Genomic DNA, 17900 nt, shown 5'->3' on the forward strand with positions numbered 1-17900 from the left:
CCTCACGTCCTACCTTCCAGGAAGTGGTCGCTTTTCTGATGAGAGAGTTGTTGCTCTTCTTTTCTTCGATCTCCTGTTGAGTTTGTAGGTGTTCAGAATGGTTTGATCCCTATCCAGCTGAATTCCTGAGACCAGATGAAATCCAAGTCTCCTACTCCTCCGCCATCTTGCTCCGCCCCCCTTGATACATTTTCTTTACTACATATCCTATTTTCCTTTATTTTTGTACATCTAATAGTTAATGTATACTGACATTGTAAAAAAGCTACCATATTAGGAGGTATTAAAGGGCTATCTTAACTCTGGCTGGCATGCACTCGAACATCCACCAGCACTGCTTGATCTCTAATATCTCTGTTTCATTCTTAATAACTCTCTAAAAAGCATCATGTATTCTTGCCCTGCATATATATAGCCCTGTCGTTTCCCAAGAACTTATAGGGAATACTACTTAGACATCTGAGACCTCCCTTCTGCACAGTGCCCTCCTTTCTGACTCCTTGCCATGCATATTCCATGTGCTTCAGCTTCTTTGAACTCTAATCTCTGCCTTGTAAGTGCAGCAGGACCATATGTTTGGCCTGGATCTCAGCTTGCTTTACTGAGGTTGGAAAATTGTTTTTATGGAAAGAGGTGGGGAAATTGTGGAGCTTTCCTTTCACTCATAAAGTATAGTTTTATGCTGTATGTTGTATATAATGCCTCAAAATTTGCCTTATATTTTTGTCTAACTTTTGATTGTTTATAGTGAGTGGACTAATCCAGGACCAGTTACTCCATTGTAGCCAGAAACAGAACTTCCTGAAGACTTCTTTCTGATAAGGTTTACTATTCATTTCTTTCTTCTATTCTTTGCTGATTTGAAGTTAATATAGTTGATTTCTATTTTTTAGAGATTGACCTTATAATGTTTGTTTGCATACTTAAAATCTTAAGTTAATTAATCTCTATTGTCACCTCCTCAACAATGCAAGGTATCGCAACTTAAATTCAATCACATTCCTCCTTTTTTTGTAAAATAATTTATTTGTTGTTACCTAATTAAACATTATTATTAATATTATTTTAAATACAGGCTTGTTAATTAAGTCTACCCAATGATCATCAATTACTCTTTTTCCTTATTTCCCATCCCTCTTGTGTTTCAGACTTCCCATCTGGGATTATTTTCTTTCTGTCCCAAATTATTTCTAAAAATTTTTTTGGTGTGGGTCTATTGGTGATAAAATCTGTTTTGATATATCTGAATAGGTATTTATTTTACCTCTGGTTCAAACTACAGTTAGGGAATAGAGTCTTAACTGACAGTTACTTTTCTCAATGCTTAGAATATATTACTCTACAGTCTTTTGGTATACATTTTTGTTTTGAGAACTGCTACTGTTCTATTTGTCATTTGCTTGCTGGTAATTGCACTTCTTAGATTCAAACCCAAGATGGGGATTCTCAGTTTTGTTTGATGAAATCAGAAAAAGAAAATTAGGAAAGTATTGTAGCATGGGAAAAGCAGGTAGTCAAAGATGTGGATTTAGTGGAAGATCAGCCTGATTCCATAAGACAATCTGCATCGTGAGGGTACCATAGAAATGTCCCACATTAATGCTAGGGAATTGGCTTTGGTATCTCTTTATTATTCTTTGGCAGTGGGCTGTCCCCAGAGGGAATATGGAAACTCTTAAAACATGAGGACAATTATTAAGAGAAGGGTAGGTGTGGATTCAGTGGCTGGTAGAGAGGATATGGGCACGGCACCAGCAGTGTCTACTAAAGTAGTAAATCTTCAATTTCTGGCTGCTTTTAAGACCTCTTTGTCTTTGGTATTCTATAGTTTTACTATTGTCACTAGGTGTAAATTTTTTTTTTTTTTAAGATTTTATTTATTTATTTATTCGAGAGAGAGAGAGAGAGAGAAACAGCTTGAGAGGGGAGAGGGTCAGAGGGAGAAGCTGGCTCCCTGCTGAGCCGGGAGCCCAATGCAGGACTCGATCCCAGGACTCCGGGATCATGACCTGAGCCGAAGGCAGTCACTTAACCAACTGAGCCACCCAGGCGCCCAATTTTTTTTTTTTTAATCCTGCATGAAAAACATTGTGTTTCCTGGATCTCAAGTTTCAATTCTGGAAAACTTTTAGCCAATTATCTTTCTTAGTATTGCCTCTTCCAGGTGACAAAATTTAAGAAGACTAAATGCCTCCTTAAAATTTTGCCCTAGCTGCCTCACTTGCCTCACCCTAGGCCTAGGGGTCTAGCCTCTCCTCCATTCTCTCTTATCTCTTTTTCAGGGAATTTGATTGGTCACATGTTAGAACTTTGCATTTTTTTCCTCTGTCTTATGTATGTTTTATTACCTTTTCTTTCTTTGTTGTATTTTATGTAATTGCTCAAATGTACCTTTCAGCCTATTAACTTTCTCTGAACTTGTACCTGATTTTGTATTCAATGTGTCTATAGAGAGTGTAATTTTATTTATTTTTTCTAGATGTTACCTTTAGCCTTTTAAAATTCCAATTGTCTTTAATATTCTATCATGTTTTTAGTTCCCTCTTTTACATATTTAGAGATTTTTGAAATCTTCATTTCATGTTGTGTTTCTGATAATTACAGAATCTGATGTCGTTGGCAGTCATATTTTGGTGTTTGTTGCTTCTTTGGACTCTCCTTTATGAAGGCTTCTTTTCTTAGAGGTTGTATAATTTTGGACTGTGTGCTCATATTCGGCTTTTTAAAAATTCTGGGATTCTGAGAGGTCTGAGATGAAGTTATATTATTTTGGAGTGGATTCAATTTGCTTCTTTAAGTTAATTTCTCTCCTTGAAGTTTTTCAGGATTTATAATCAGTGTAAAACCAAGGCTAAAAGCTATGGGGGAAGACCTATGGTTAATGCATTTTTAGAAGAGTGATTTTCTTTTTCTCTACTCCGAGCTAGGGATGCCATAGATAAGTTTCCCTTGTCGTTTCCTTATGGTAGAAGGCATTTTTTTTTTTTTTAATTGTACATTCTCTTCGGCTTTAAGATGTTCTGAATTTCAGCTCCTCACTTTTTTCAAACCTAAAAGCTTGTCCATTATTTCCTATCAGGCTAATAAATTGCAAAGCTTCAAGATTTTAAATATTAGTAAACAACATGAGGACACCCATGCTTTTGCATGTGGATGTTACTGTTGTTTCAACCCTGCTTCATTCTGCCACTTTAAGGTCGTTCTATGTCTGATGAACTCAGCAGTGCATTTTAAAGTGTTTGTTGTATTTTATCAAGCATTCTAGATGTTCTGAAGGGGAGGGCTTTTTAGAATTCCTGGTGCCTATGTTACCCACAACAGAAATTCCCTGACTGGGCATCATATAGTGTTTAATTTTATCTCCTTTTTTTTTTTTTTCTGTAATACTTTGATAGTGGAATATGGAGGCATTCAACTATGATTCTCTTTTCTTAGATTGTTTATTTATTTTTTGCATTTAAATATTGCTTAGGTTTTCTGTACATGGATACCTTCAGCACTGCAGAAGATTTTTTTCTGCTGTGTTAGTTTCGATGTTTATATGCTTTGCCAAAGTTGTTGGTTCCTAGAAGGGGGTAGAAAGTAAGAGTTAGTGTAGTTAAAATTTTTTTGATGTCTGTTAATTTCCAAATTTTTGGACGAAGTTTTCCACTACTCTACTGCATTTAGGCACAGAAACGACCTACTAATAAAAATGACTATCTGAGTAACCAAATTATCCTTCCTTATCCTACAAGATGGAGTAAGTAGAAGATAGAATAGAAAGGCTTGCTGTAAAGCAGTGTAAAACTTCTGGCCTTGGGTCAAGCCAAAAATGTTATGAAAGTGGGCAAAGTGTTCATGTCTCTCTTAAATAACTATTTTAAATCTTAAGAGCAGTGATATATATATAACAGAGTTATCATAGTGATTAGCTGGAGCAAGAGGTCCATAAAATGTGTCCATAGCATTTTTCAAATATAATGTTAGTTCAGTTACATTATGAATAGTGAAAAGAAATATTATTTTTTTCTTTCATTACTTTTAATTTAATGTACTAATGGCTTACTTAAGCCTCCTGCATCGATACTAAAATTTCTCTATTATTGATGTCATTTCTAGATTCCTAATGGTCCTCTTTCTCTCTGTTTTTGTAGGTGGTACTTTATTTTATTTCATCTTTAGTGGTGGTGGTATGTACCTGTATGTCCTATTGGTAATTTCTTTTGACATTTCAGCCCAGCTTTTTTTCAGTATACGTTTCTAAAAGATAAGAATATTTATCTTATGTAACCACAATATGGTTATCACACCTGACACAATTAAAATAAATTCCTTTTTACTATCTAATACCCAGACTACATTCAAACATTCTTTATTTTTCTATGGTAAAATTGTAATGAATGATCTTCCTTGATTCTATATGCTCAGGTAAATCTTATCCCAGCTAGCTCTTAAGTTGGTAATCTATTCAAGAGCCAAAGCAAAGAGATAAGGTGATAAGGAAATGTAATAATTTTTTGAAGCTATGAGTATTGGTACTTTATTAAAACAGTAAAAAGCACTTAACAGCACAGAACTTTGTCTTCTATCTTAAGATTGATTTTTTTCCATTAATTTGCTGTTTTTGAAGCTTATTTTTATGGTTTTCAATATGGATGATTCTCTTTGTTTGAGGGTTTTATTAGTTATTATGTTTGATTTTGGTTGTTGTTAATGGTGTTTATTTTAGGCAGAGCAAAATCCTTAGCTTAGTAGTAGTACTAAAATATCTTTCTGGAACCTTTTCAGGTCATCTTATGTAAAAAGCTAGAAAACCCTAGGACAACTTATTAAGTGAATACCTGAGAACTAAGAAAATTTGAGAAGAATTCACAAAGGATTTGAGATCAGCATTGTGCTATAATATAGCATAAAATCTCTCAGGATTTTGAGAAAACAGTAGCTACGCTAGTATTGATTTTTTAACTTAGGAACTCTCATGGACATTTACAAGGCTACACACCAGAACTAAAGCATGTCAGCTCTGCCTGTTTTCAATTGATGGCATTTGTAGTTACTTGTGGAAGACACAGCACCTTGCAAACAAAACAGCCTTTCAGACAGCCCTAGAAGAGAAGCTTCTGTTTTAAGTCCTCAATAATTAATTCAGTAAAATTCAGTAACACTGCAGGCAGTAAAAGGGATAGAGATAGTGAAGTACTCAATAATAATTTTAACAGACTAAAACACTTAGTGGTAAAATTGATAAGAATAAATTTCACAGAACCTACAGAGATAAGTTAGCTGAACCAAGGATTAAGAAAGCCTTTAGTTTAGAGGAATAGATCATTTAAAGTGGGTTTCTTTCTTTTTTTTTTTTAAGATTTTATTTATTTATTTGAGAGAGAGAGCAAACATGAGCAGGGGAAGGGGCAGAGGGGGAGGATAAGGGAAAAGAAGATTCTCCCATGAGCACAGAGCCACATGTAGGGCTTGATCCCAGGATGCTGGGATCGTGACCTGAGCCAAAGTCAGATGCTTAACTGACTGAGCCACCCAGGTGCCCCCAAAGCAGCTTACTGCTTTATGCCTACTGATCACTTAAGTTTCTTGTTGGAATGAAAATTGTGACTCAGTTGGTCTAGTGTAATGCCTGGAATTCTGTATTTCTAACAAGCGCCCCAGTAATGTGATACTGTTTATGGACCACTTTTTGAGAATAAAGGATCTAGACCCTGAGTGTTTGACTTTGGCGATAGCATGAGATAGAAGGTGAGAAAATATGCAATAAAATATATAAAAATCATCTCAGAGACTAGTGCTGGTTGTGTATGTGTGTTTAAATGTAAATGGCATAATATATGTAAATTGCTTTAAATTCTTTGAAGGTAGTACCCACTCTAAATTCAAAGTATAGTGTGTATACAATTCTAATGAATACCTGAAAAATATAGAAAATAGTAAAGAAATACACAAAATATATTTTTAAATAACATACATTTTATTTATTTATTTGTAAAGATTTATTTATTTATGAGAGAGAGAGTGTGAGCAGGGGGAGGGGGAAAGGGAGAGGGAGAGAATCTCAAGCAGACTCTGGCTGAGCACAGAGTGTGCCCAGGGGCTCCATCCCAGGACCCTGAGATTTATGAACTGAGCTGAAATCAAGAGTCAGAAACCCAACCAACTGAGCCACTCAGGTGCCCCATAACATACATTTAAAATAAAATGGGAGACTTCCTTGTAAGAGTTAAGTAATATATTTAAATAATAACACATAAGAACCAAAGAGGTGCCATAGTAACGGGTACTGACATGGAAATAGTGGAACATTAGCTCAGAGGAATAGTCGAGAGAACAGAATTGGTGACAGCTACCTGCCTTCAAATCCTGCCTTTGCTCACTGGCTTTGTGGATCAGGTAACCAAACTGTGCTTCAGTTTCCTCATTTATAAAATGGAGTAATAGTATACTCAGCTGTTAAAATTGTTACGAGTCTTAAGTGTGTAAGACATCAACACAAAACAATGTCTGGTTTCTATTTGGCAGTGATAAATGTTTATTTTTATCATTATAATAATAATAAGGTACTTCTAAGGTAATTCAGATCAAGAGATTAAAAAAATAGTTTTCAAAGAGTAGAAGTTTTTTTTTTTTTTTAAGTCTTTTATTGCTAAATTGCCTATGGGAAAATATTTTGATTATTTTTTGACTAAACAACAGAGAGTGAAAAACTTATGATTAAATACATAAAATTATCAGTGAAATTAGAGCGTATCATTTAGAGAAGAATGTTTTCATCAACTGAGTTAAAAGTCTGATTATTAAAAAAAGGGCAGAAATTAATTGTTCCTCATATTTACTTTTTAGTGTGCTTTAAACCTGGTATGTGACTTTGTTGTTGTTATTTCTGCCTTTTCTCTGGCATATATTAAGCATACATTTCAAAATGCCTGTGCCTTGGTTATTACCTTTGTGGTTTTCATTATTGATGTTTAATATAGGCATAATTATAATTTAGAGAAGAAAAATTTTTTCTATCTCATTGCTTACAGACAGAGATAAATAGGTGTTTATTGTATTTTTGTTTTCTATTTATGTTTTCTTTCCAAAACTTAAATGCAGAAACTTTTAAAAACCTACAATTACAAATGTAATAAGTGTATCATAAAATAATAAGCAAAGGAAAATTAGAAAGGAATCAAGTGAGTAGAAATTTTAGTATTTGCAAAGGGAAATAATTTAAAAGGTCAGGTGTAACACTTAAAATCTGACTATGTTTCCTGGCTAATGTAGCCCAAATTAAAAAAAAAAATCTCAAATGTATGTACTGTTAAATATGCAAATGTGCTTTAAAAAATGGAATATACATATATTTTGTGCTAGATTCCCTTTCATTGAACAGAGTCAACAATGAGTAAGTAATTTGAGGGGGAAATGTATAGGTTGAAAATATGGAAATTGGCTGTATTCCAGGGAAAATACTAATGTTCTCTCTTCAGGTGCTGCCCTGAATTATCATACCTGTAGATGCTGAGAAGGAACATTCACAGATTGAAATCTGCTCTTTAATTTCTGTCTGATTGTCTTTAAAATCAGGGATCACCTTTATAATCTCTTTGTACCTTTTTTTCAAGTGGTATAGACAGATGGGTGGGGATTCCAGTACCACTTAAAAAAATGAACTTTATTGGAATATAACAGCCATATAGAAAAGTGAGCAAATCTTAAGTTTACAGCTTGATAAAATTTTGCAAGTGAACATACCTGAAGATCCAACAGCCAGCTCAAGAAAAAGAATAGTATCAGTACCTTAAAAGCACCCCCATGTCTTCTCCCAGTCACTACCCCACAAGAGGTTCCCTCCACTTTTTATATATATGTTGTCATATGGTATGTACTTTTTTGCATGTGACTTCTTACCCTAATTATTGTTTGTGATATTCATCCATGTTGTTCATGTAACTGTAGTTTGTTCATTCTCATTAATGTGTAGCATTTCATTGTATGAATAAATCTTAATGTCTTAATTAGTTCTACTATTAATGGAGATTTGAGCTATTTCCAATTAGTCCCTACTATGAAGAGTGCTGTTATGAACATTCTTGTACATAATTTTTGGCAACCATAGTGTGACTTTATAGTGATTATAAACCTAGGAGTGGAACTTGCCCAGCCACAAGGTGTGCATATGTCCACCTTTAGTAGATACTACCAAACTGTTTTCTAAAGTTACACCAATTTCCATTGTCTGCCCTTCACAAGCAGGATATGACAGTACCATTGCTCCATATCCTTGCAACTCTTGATGTTATCTGTCCTTTTTATTTTGGCCACAGTAGTATCTCACTGTGATTTTAATTTGCATTTCCAAGAGACTAATAAAGTTGAGGAAATTTTATTATTTTAGTTGAAAATTTGAATGCCTTCTTTTGTGAAATGTCCATTTGTGCCATTTTTCTTTTGAGTTGTCTGCCTTGTTCTTATTGATTTGTAGGAGTTTAAATATCCTGAATATGAGTCATTATCTGATATATGTATTGCAGGTTTCTCCTTGTACTCTGTGGGTTTCCATTTCATTCTCTACATGGCATCTTTTGATAAAGAGAAGCTCTTAATTTAAATGTAGTCACATGTATTTTCCCTTTATAGCTACCACTTCCGTGCTCTGTAAGAAATCATTGTCTACCCCAAAGGGAAAGATATTCTTTTCTGAAAGCTTTATTGTTTTATCATCCATGTGTTAGTATACAACCCTCTGAAAGTGATTTTTTTGTATATGTAGGAGTTAAGATTCACGTTTTACCCCAAATGGTTATATAATTAGTTCAGTATCAGTTAGTGGAAAAATTGCCCTTTACCAACTTCTCTACATTGTCAAATTTACTTGTGTAATTAGTTGTCATAATTTGTGTGGTCTTTTTTTTGTTTGTTTTGTTCCATGTATCTGTTTGTTTTTGTAGCAATTCCACACTGTGTCAATTATGAAAGCTTTATAAGTTTGATTCTGGTCATTGAAGACCTCCAGCTTTGTTCTTCTTTAATATCACTTGGCTAATCTTGGCCCTTTACATTTCTGTATAAATGTTAGCTTGTAAATTTAAAATTAAAAAAACAAACTACTGGGATCTTTATTGTGATAATACTGTATACATGGGTCAGTTTGGGGAGAACCAACATCCTTTAGTAATGAATCTTCCAATCACTGAGCTTGATGTCTCTCTTTCCATTAAATTTTCTGCTTTATTTTCTCTAGGTAATTTTTCTCTAAGTAATTTTTAATTTAGAGGTCATAAACATGTTTTGCTAGATTTATTCCATGGTATTTGAGGTTTTATTTCTATCTTAAATGTAGAATTTCTTTTTTTTCTAAGTAGGCTCCATGCCCGGCTCTACACCAGCTCCACACCTAGCATGGAGCCCAGCATGTGGCTTGAACTCATAACCCTGAGATCAAGAGTCAGATGCTTAACCGACTGAGCCACCCAGGCAATCAGAATTTCTATGTTTTTGTTTGTTGTTATGTGGTAGCCCAACTGATTTTTGTATAATGACCTTAAATCGGTAACCTTGCTAAATTTACTAAGTAAATGAGACTAATAGTGTTTCTGTGGACTCATTATTCATTATTTTAATTTTAAATGTATTTCGTTATTCATTAAAATAAATAGATTTAGGGCGCCTGGGTGGCTCAGATGGTTAAGCGTCTGCCTTCGGCTCAGGTCATGATCCCAGGGTCCTGGGATCGAGTCCCACATCGGGCTCCCCGCTCAGCGGGGAGCCTGCTTCTCCCTCTGACCCTCTCCCCTCTCATGCTGTTTCTCTCTCGCTCGCTCTCCAAAAAATAAATAAAATCTTTAAAAAAAAAAGAATTAAAAATAAATAAATAAATAAATAAATGGATTTAAAATTGTTGGTATTTTTATTTAAAATAAAATTTGAATTTTTATTTTTAAATATTAACTGAATAACAGCATTAACTGATATAATAAAAAGAAGCTGGATAAAAGTGTAGGATAGTGTGTAGGCATTTCAGCAGGTATTAGAAAAATTGGAATTATTGCCTCTTCTCTGTCCTCATTTGCATAATACTCGAGTAAATGGGTCTGCCACTCTGGTCTTTTGTTTCCTCATCTATAAAAGAATGACATTGGACTAGATACATTTAAGTTCCTTTTTATCAGGGGTAGATGACTCAGACAACTTTTGGGTAAATGTTTGTGCTTTCAGAATTCTCTTTCTTCTATTCTTTCCCTTATGGTATTGTGACTATGTAGGCAGTGATTGCACTTTTGGGGGGGGGGGGCACTAGTAGGTGGGACCACATCTACTCAGCACTCCCATGTTCCCTGATCAGGGTACTTAGGAACTTCTGTCTCCCTGAGGCACCACACATTGGCTGTGGGCATAATGGGACTCTGTCTCAGATTCATGGTTTTAGATATTTCTCTCCCTCTATCAAAGCCACTTAGCTGCTTCCGTGTAGTGTTAAATGCTGAATGCTAGTTTTCTCAGACAGTCTTGAGTTCTCTCCAGTCTATGCCCTGAAAAGCAGTCTACTAGTCCTACTGCTCTTATTACCAAATTCATGTGAGGATTTAACTTAGAGGAGGGAAATGAGGACTTGATATTTGACCTCTTCCTCTTCTGTCTTCTTCTCCATACAACCCTTGAGCCTAAGGTAGTTTTCCATCTCCTTTATATCATACCCTATGTTTTCTTTACTAATGGCATCGTATAACTCCATGATCTAGTTCTCTAATTCTGACTTCTAATATGATAATGCCAAGTAAGATCGTCTTTTTAAAAATTAAAAGGAAAGCTTGGTTTTCATGACCGCCACCTTGCTATGGATCTAGAATTCTTGCTAGTGAAGCTGTAGTCTCCTCCTTTCTTATTTTATTTACCTTGTAACAATCCTAATCCCTCTGAGACAAGTGCTACCCCTGGCAGAAAGGTGAGGTCAAACATAGAGAAATGCAAAAGCATTACATATAGATTATATTTCCAAATAATGACATCTTTGTTTTCTGATGGCATATCATTTCTCATGTTCCTTTGTCTTCTGCTTCTGTTCTATCTGACATATTAGTTTGTTCAAATGTTCTTTAAATTTTATGTAGCAACGACAAGGACTGTAATTTCTATATGGGACATGATAAGACATTTATGCCACAAAAATTAGCTCTGCTTTATCTTTGTTAATAGATATTTAGTACATGGAAGTGAGTATGTATTTATTAGGAACCACCTCCTATGTGCCAAGCATTGAATTAAATACTAAAGGGGATAGGTGAGAGGCACAAAATGCAAATACTCTTGAGGAACTTAAAATATAGTTGGGGAGACATGATAGCACAAGACAACCCAAGAAGGCAATATAAATTATATGCATTGGCTATAATTGCTATACAAGGTCAGAGAGTGATAAAATCAACAAACTCCGAAGTACCTGGGGATCACTTTGTGGAGAAGTTGGCATTAAAACATTGACAGGGTGGTAAATTTGGAAGGTGCTGAAAAGTAAGAATTCAGCCACAACCAGAAGGAACAGACATGGAAAGTGGAATTGGTGAGAGCAACGTGAGAGCTATTAAGCACTCTGCCTGACTGAAGATGAGAGATTATATTGAAGATTAGGAGAGATAATATTGATTATATTTTATTGAATTTATATATAAAATTCATGGAATGCTCAAGAAACTTCAAAAAGATTGTATATCCAGTAGGCATATTATACAATTTTTAGCTGCTTCCCCTATGAGTCTCTTAAAATTCAGATTGTGAAAACTCCTATGTAAATGGGAAAATATTGACCCTTTAAGACAATAGCTATCAGATACCAAAGTGATTTATGAACACAGGTCACCTTGTAGAAATTCCCTAGTATGAGCATGAGAACTGGTTAGATAACTCCTACATTCCTAATCCAAAAAGGCTGGGAGGTCTAGAGATTAAAGGCTTATTTCTTTGAGTGAACTGAGGGTCCATTGGGAATGTCCACAAGGAGGTAGGTTGTGGGGTGTTACCTTTTTTCCCCTCCCCGTGATAAAAAGAGGTGCTTCAACAAAACTCAGTGAGAGTTTAGTATGTGTCCCTTGAAGTTTTGGGGGTGATTGTGGAGACAGTGGACTGATTTCTGATGAATCTAAAGCCAAGATGAGCTAGTGAGCATTTATGGTAGAGAAAGTAGAGGTGCTCAATTGAGAGTGGCCCATTTCCCCAGGGTTTGTTGGAGAGGTCCCTGTGCAGTAGATCTGGGCCATGAATGTGAGGGGGCAATCATGAAGCTGTCCCAGAGAGCTCCCCAGGGGCTGAACTGCCGTCAGCAGATAGCTGAACGTGTTAGTTGGAGCTGTGGATGTAGTAAGTGATAAAGTGAGACAGTATGACTCATGTTGAGGTAGTATAAATGAAAGGTCCTCAGTGATTGGAGAAGGGGAAATAATCCCTGAAAAACCTGGAAAAGCATCCACTGATTGAGAATCAGCTTTAAATACATAATAGCTCTCTTAGCTCAGTGAACAGAAAGTAAATTTTCCTTCTCCATTTACCTCTTCTTTCCTTATCTTCCATTTTTTCACTCCACTCCCATATTCCAGAGGCATTGGGAGCAAGATTAACTGGCTGGGGAAGAGGGACCTGGGGTAAAAATATAGGACCAACATATTCCTCTTCACTGGCTGTTGGTTTCCACTTTCAGTGGATCCTAGCTATGGAGGGAAGACAATTTAAACTTTAAATCAGCTTTTTATATGTAACTGGCTATTCTAAATTCTAATTTGAGAATATGTTTGCTGACAGTATACCTGTAAGATTTTTTAAATTCCAAGTGATCAGGATAGGGTACTATTTCTTGTTGCCTCAAAAGATGCTACATTAGTTTACTAGGACTGCCATAACAAATTACCACAAATGGGGTAGCTTAGAATAAGATAAACTTATTCTCTCACAATTCTAGAGGTTCTAAATCCAGAATAAGGGGGTCAACAGGGCCATGTTCTCTCTGTAAGCTCTAGGGGAGAATCAGTTCCATGACTTTCTCTTAGCTTCTGTTGTCAGCAATCTTTGGTATTCTTTGGCTTGTTGACTCCAGTCTCTTCTTCCCTCATCACATGATCTCCCTCTGTGTGCCTTGTCTTTATGTGGCATTCTCCTCTCTGCATGTGTCTTTGTGCCTCATCTTATAAGGACACCAGTCATATTGGATTAAGGGTCCCCCCTTTCTATATCATATAATCTTAACTCACATTTTAACTATATCTGAAAAGACTCCATTTCCAAATAAGGTCACATTCACAGGTGTAAGGGTAGGACTTTAATGTATTTCTTGGGGGACACAATTCAACCCACAAGAGAATTTATGCAGACTTTGGTCTGCTTGATTCCAGCACCTTGGAGTTGGTGTGAATCAAAGTCCCTTCCCAGTTTCTTTATTTCTAGTCATATATGCTGTATCTTTCAAAATATACAGCGAGAGGTTCGAGTCTAAAACAGTGTTACTTAATCTGTCCCTATCAGGGATGCAGCTACTAGAAATACCTTTTTATATTTTGTCTCTTTTCTCCTGATACCATTACTAGTATTTCTCTTCTTTGACATCCTCTGAGCATTTTAATGAGAGATTGGGGAGAAGTATAATGGGCTCTCTGCAAGTCAGCCTCATGCTAATCTGGTCTCCATGTTTTTTTTATGATTCCAGTTCTTTGTATGCATTGTCTCAGCTCCCTGGAAAGACATATTCTTACTTACCTGCCTTCCAGACTTAGTTTTCCAAAGTTCCTCTCTTTCGTGAAATTTTCTTAGACAAAACAGGACCGATAGTCAGCCAGTATGTATCAGTTCAGCTATTCTGACTGACTTTTTAAAGATTATTTTTTAAATCTCCCTTTCCTGACTGCAGAATATTCTTTCAATACCTTCTATTGCTCCAACACATTTTGTGTTTTGGATTGTTTAATGATTTAAACTTGGTATTTACATCAATTACTTGAAATAATTGTCTAAAGATGTGTTTCCTCTACTGAACTGTGTTTTTCTTGGGTCACATTTTGTTTATTGTTTTCTCTAAAGTCAGTCCATACCCTTGTCTTGCACTAGGGGCTCATGAGGTGTTTTCTGAATGGGATTGAGTACTGATAAGAGTACACAAGGGGCAGTTTCTTTAAGAGAATCTTGAAATATATCATAATTTCTTGGAGGGTTTCTTTAAATTAAAATCTTTAGCAAAATCAAGAGAAGCCAATGCAGTAGAGTGGTTGACAACTTACTCATCTTCCTGAAAAAAATTTTTTTCTCCACCTGTCCAAAGACCTAAAATGATTCTTTCTTTCTTTATTTATTTTTGTCATCACAGACTGTGATTAACAAATAGGCAAATTCGGTGATGTCCAGTATGATACTATTTTAATCATTCCACCACATGGCTCACAGAGGCAGAGATTTTCAGTAGGGTAGTGAGATCTTTTTGAAAGGGGAACAATGATAATAATATTAATGATGTTATTGATAATTATATTAAATAATATTCATTAGTTCTATATCCTTTATACATTTTTATATCATTTATCAGCTCTGTGGAGTAGGAGGGATTATTATTCTGATATTACAGATGAAATGTAAAGGCTTACAGAGTTTAATGTACTTGCCCAAGGTCACTTGCTAGTAAGATGTAGTGATTACAGTTATAAGACTATTCTTACAATGACTGTTATAGTCAATTAATCAATGATGCTTTTAACTGTTAACATTTGTTCAAATACTTTCTTGAAGAATGAATTTAAAATTCTTACCTAGCTATGTAACATTCCTTTCTGGAAAGCTGTTGCTCAGACTTGAATTTCTTATTCTCCAATCTGAACATTCAGATAATGATGCAATAAAATCTCTTATGGAATACTCATCAAGATTGTTATATGCTAAGAGAGGGAATAAGATATATTTTCATACTTTTGACTTCTATAAAGTGCTTTCCTCCTTGTTGCAGCATAGAAAAGCTCTGAAATTGCATCATATAAGCAGGGTAATCTGCAATTATTTACAGAGTCATCCCATAATATCTCATCGTATCACTTCTGTGGAAAGACAGAATAGGAAAACACCCAAGCTTTCATGAATATTTTAAAACCCATACTCACTGCAGGAGGGAGAAAAGTAAGTTTAGATAATTGCAAATTCCATTTCAGTTAGCTGTATTCCAAGTAAATGTTCTGTCCCAACATGGCTTACATCTTATCTTTTGAAATGGTGGAAGCTAATGCTTTTTCTTGCTCAAGTGCTAGTTTTGTTCCCATGTGAGAAGATAGAGAAGCAAGGAAAACAAGGCTGAGTATCTGCCACAGTCACCCATATTCTCAGCTATAGGAGAGGGGGAACCTTTTAGGAAACTACCTGGCATTTATAGCAAGTATTTCCCAAGGCAGCTGCTGAATGGAGCTGAGTATTTTGCTAAGTGATTTTCGTCTCTGACCCTTATTACTAATGAATCTTCTTTAAGAAGTATTTAAAGAGTAAAAAGAAAGGTTGTTTTTATTAATCTCTTTTCTCTTTGCCCACAGAATCCAAAGAAATGGTGTTACCTGGCAAGAGATCTGCTGTTTTTTATGAAAATTCAGATCAAGGTAATGCTTATTTTGAACTGATGTATTTTTTAGTCTGTTTAACTCTGACACATTAGACTCATTGGCTTTCTTGGATTACTGGTTTTAACTATTGAATAACTCATCAAAAAATAATCACATCATTATCTGAAAAATGGAATGATTTATGATGATCATCATATTCATGAAATGAATAGTAAATTTTAAAATATATATTAGCTTATCAAAACATTATGGATAATGGTTAATTTTATGACAGTTTCTTTCATTTATGTTAATAAGTGAATAGGATCTTGACTAGAAGATTGCATTCTCTTTGGAAATAGCTCCAATTAGTGTATCATATTTACAAATGATAGACAATAAGACAATTAGATTCTTACCAGGTGACAGTGATGAGATTTGCCTTTTATTTAAGCATTAGTCAGATGGCTTTACCTATTATTTTTTGAATATGTGAAAATTTCAGTACAAATTCCTAGAAAACGTCATCAAGTTTTTATAAAGGCACCCTCATGCAAAACATATATTTTCTTTGGAAGATTGAATTATATCATACAGTTGCTGAATAGCATGTCTGATTATGCTTAACAGATTGCCTATTTAGTTGCTAAATTTTCAAATTGCTATGTGATTTATTTACATATCTTGGCCTAAGAATATGAACATTCATGCAAATATTATAATGTCATGTACATGTAAATGAAGTGTGGGTATAGATGCAGATATATAATGTGTGTATATTTTATGAATAAAACTATTATCTCAAAATAGTTTTTTATGGGAATTTTTATGAAAGGTTAGAATTGTGATGGGGAACTGGACCCATCTCTCAGTACTTTCTATTCATACAGCTGTGAAGATAGGATGTCACTGTATGTATATGAGCACAAATAATAGAATTATTGAAATATACATTAGACTACATTCTAATTGGAATTAATTGGGTTTTATTTTTGACAAATCATTGAATTCCTAAAAACAAATGAGTGCTGAAACAAAGGTAGCATTTAAATTTAATGGACATCAGCAGAAAACTTGTTTCTGAACTTTAATTTGTAGTTGAACAAAAATTTAGGTTGAATTGCAAATTGGGGTGTTTCTACTTATTTCTAGTTTTCAGTTAATTCTTCAAAGGATGTATAAACTCCTTAAGGAAGCAGATTTTCTCCCCTAAAGGGGATTTTGAATTGTAGGCACTCTATTCAAGTTTTATCTATACTAAAATGTTAATTCAAACTATAAAATATCTTAAAATGGTTAATGACAGCAGTTAAGGGTTGCCTTTTGCATAGAACTATTAACTGTGACTCCCCAGAGAGAGACATAATGAGCACTACTTACTACCTAGACAATACGTGGAACAAGGTGAAGCTGAGCTATATGATATAGGCATAGGGAGATATGTGGTGGAAAAGTGCTTGTTGAGGGTAAATTGATGAATGACACAATAAAGAGAGAGGGAAAAAAACACCCTGAATGAGATGAAGCCAATAAAGAGGGTCAAGGATCTATGACCTTTAGGATGAAAATAAAGAATGAAGGGAGCACAGACTATCCAGGAGGTATTCATGTGATATTTTTCTTTTTTCAGAGGTCTGTATATGCTAATATTCAATTTTACTAGCCTTTTATTTTATGTATTTAAGAGATGAATAAACTTATTTTGAACTGAATGTAATAACAGAAAAAAGTTAGGGTTGAGGGAGGGATATTTCCATTAACATGGTAGAGTTTTCAGAATTGTGTGTGCAGAGTAACAAAATTCATTTCTCCTCAACATGAAAATAAAGGAACAGTCCTGTATACAAAGTCCGAGTGCTTTGGTCTGACAGAAGTCCCCAAAAGCTTACGCTCTAGCATATGTGTATTTGTGTGCAGGCTGTGAGTGGGATGTGGATGAGTAATTTGGGGTGGAGAAAATGGTGTTCACTTCATCATCTCTCTACTTTAGACCTTTCGATTCATTGAAATAAGGATGTTTCCAATCTTATAAAAATAATTCCTATTAATATGACAAAGAATGCTAATTGTTGATGCTCAGTATTCATTATCTCAGATGGAATGTAGACATTTAAATTTCAATGTTTAATGTACTGTTGGGTTTGGTTTACTAGTGTTTTATTGAGAATTTTTGTATCCATGTTCATCAGGGATATTGGCCTGTAGTTCTCTTTTTTAGTGGAGTCTTTATCTGGTTTTGGTATCAAGGTAATGCTGGCCTCCTACTATGAATACGGAAGTTTAAGACATACTAGTGAAGGTGCTATTTTTAGACAAATGGGACCATTTAGTTTTCCCAGTTGCACATGACAACTAACACACTCATTTTGTGTAGAA

At 34.9% G+C, this 17900-nt stretch overlaps 1 long non-coding RNA gene across 1 annotated transcript in view; it reads left to right on the top strand.

Moving 5' to 3' along the window:
• The window catches only part of LOC110571211, a 305087-nt gene that overhangs the window by 109980 nt on the left and 177207 nt on the right, over positions 1–17900 (top strand). The window contains exon 2 of the long non-coding RNA XR_002479774.1: positions 15519–15581. This is a non-coding gene — a long non-coding RNA (uncharacterized LOC110571211). The remainder of the gene's footprint in view (positions 1–15518; positions 15582–17900) is intronic.

Source organism: Neomonachus schauinslandi, chromosome 2, assembly GCF_002201575.2.
Source record: "Neomonachus schauinslandi chromosome 2, ASM220157v2, whole genome shotgun sequence".
In the NCBI taxonomy this organism is placed as follows: Eukaryota; Metazoa; Chordata; class Mammalia; order Carnivora; family Phocidae; genus Neomonachus; species Neomonachus schauinslandi.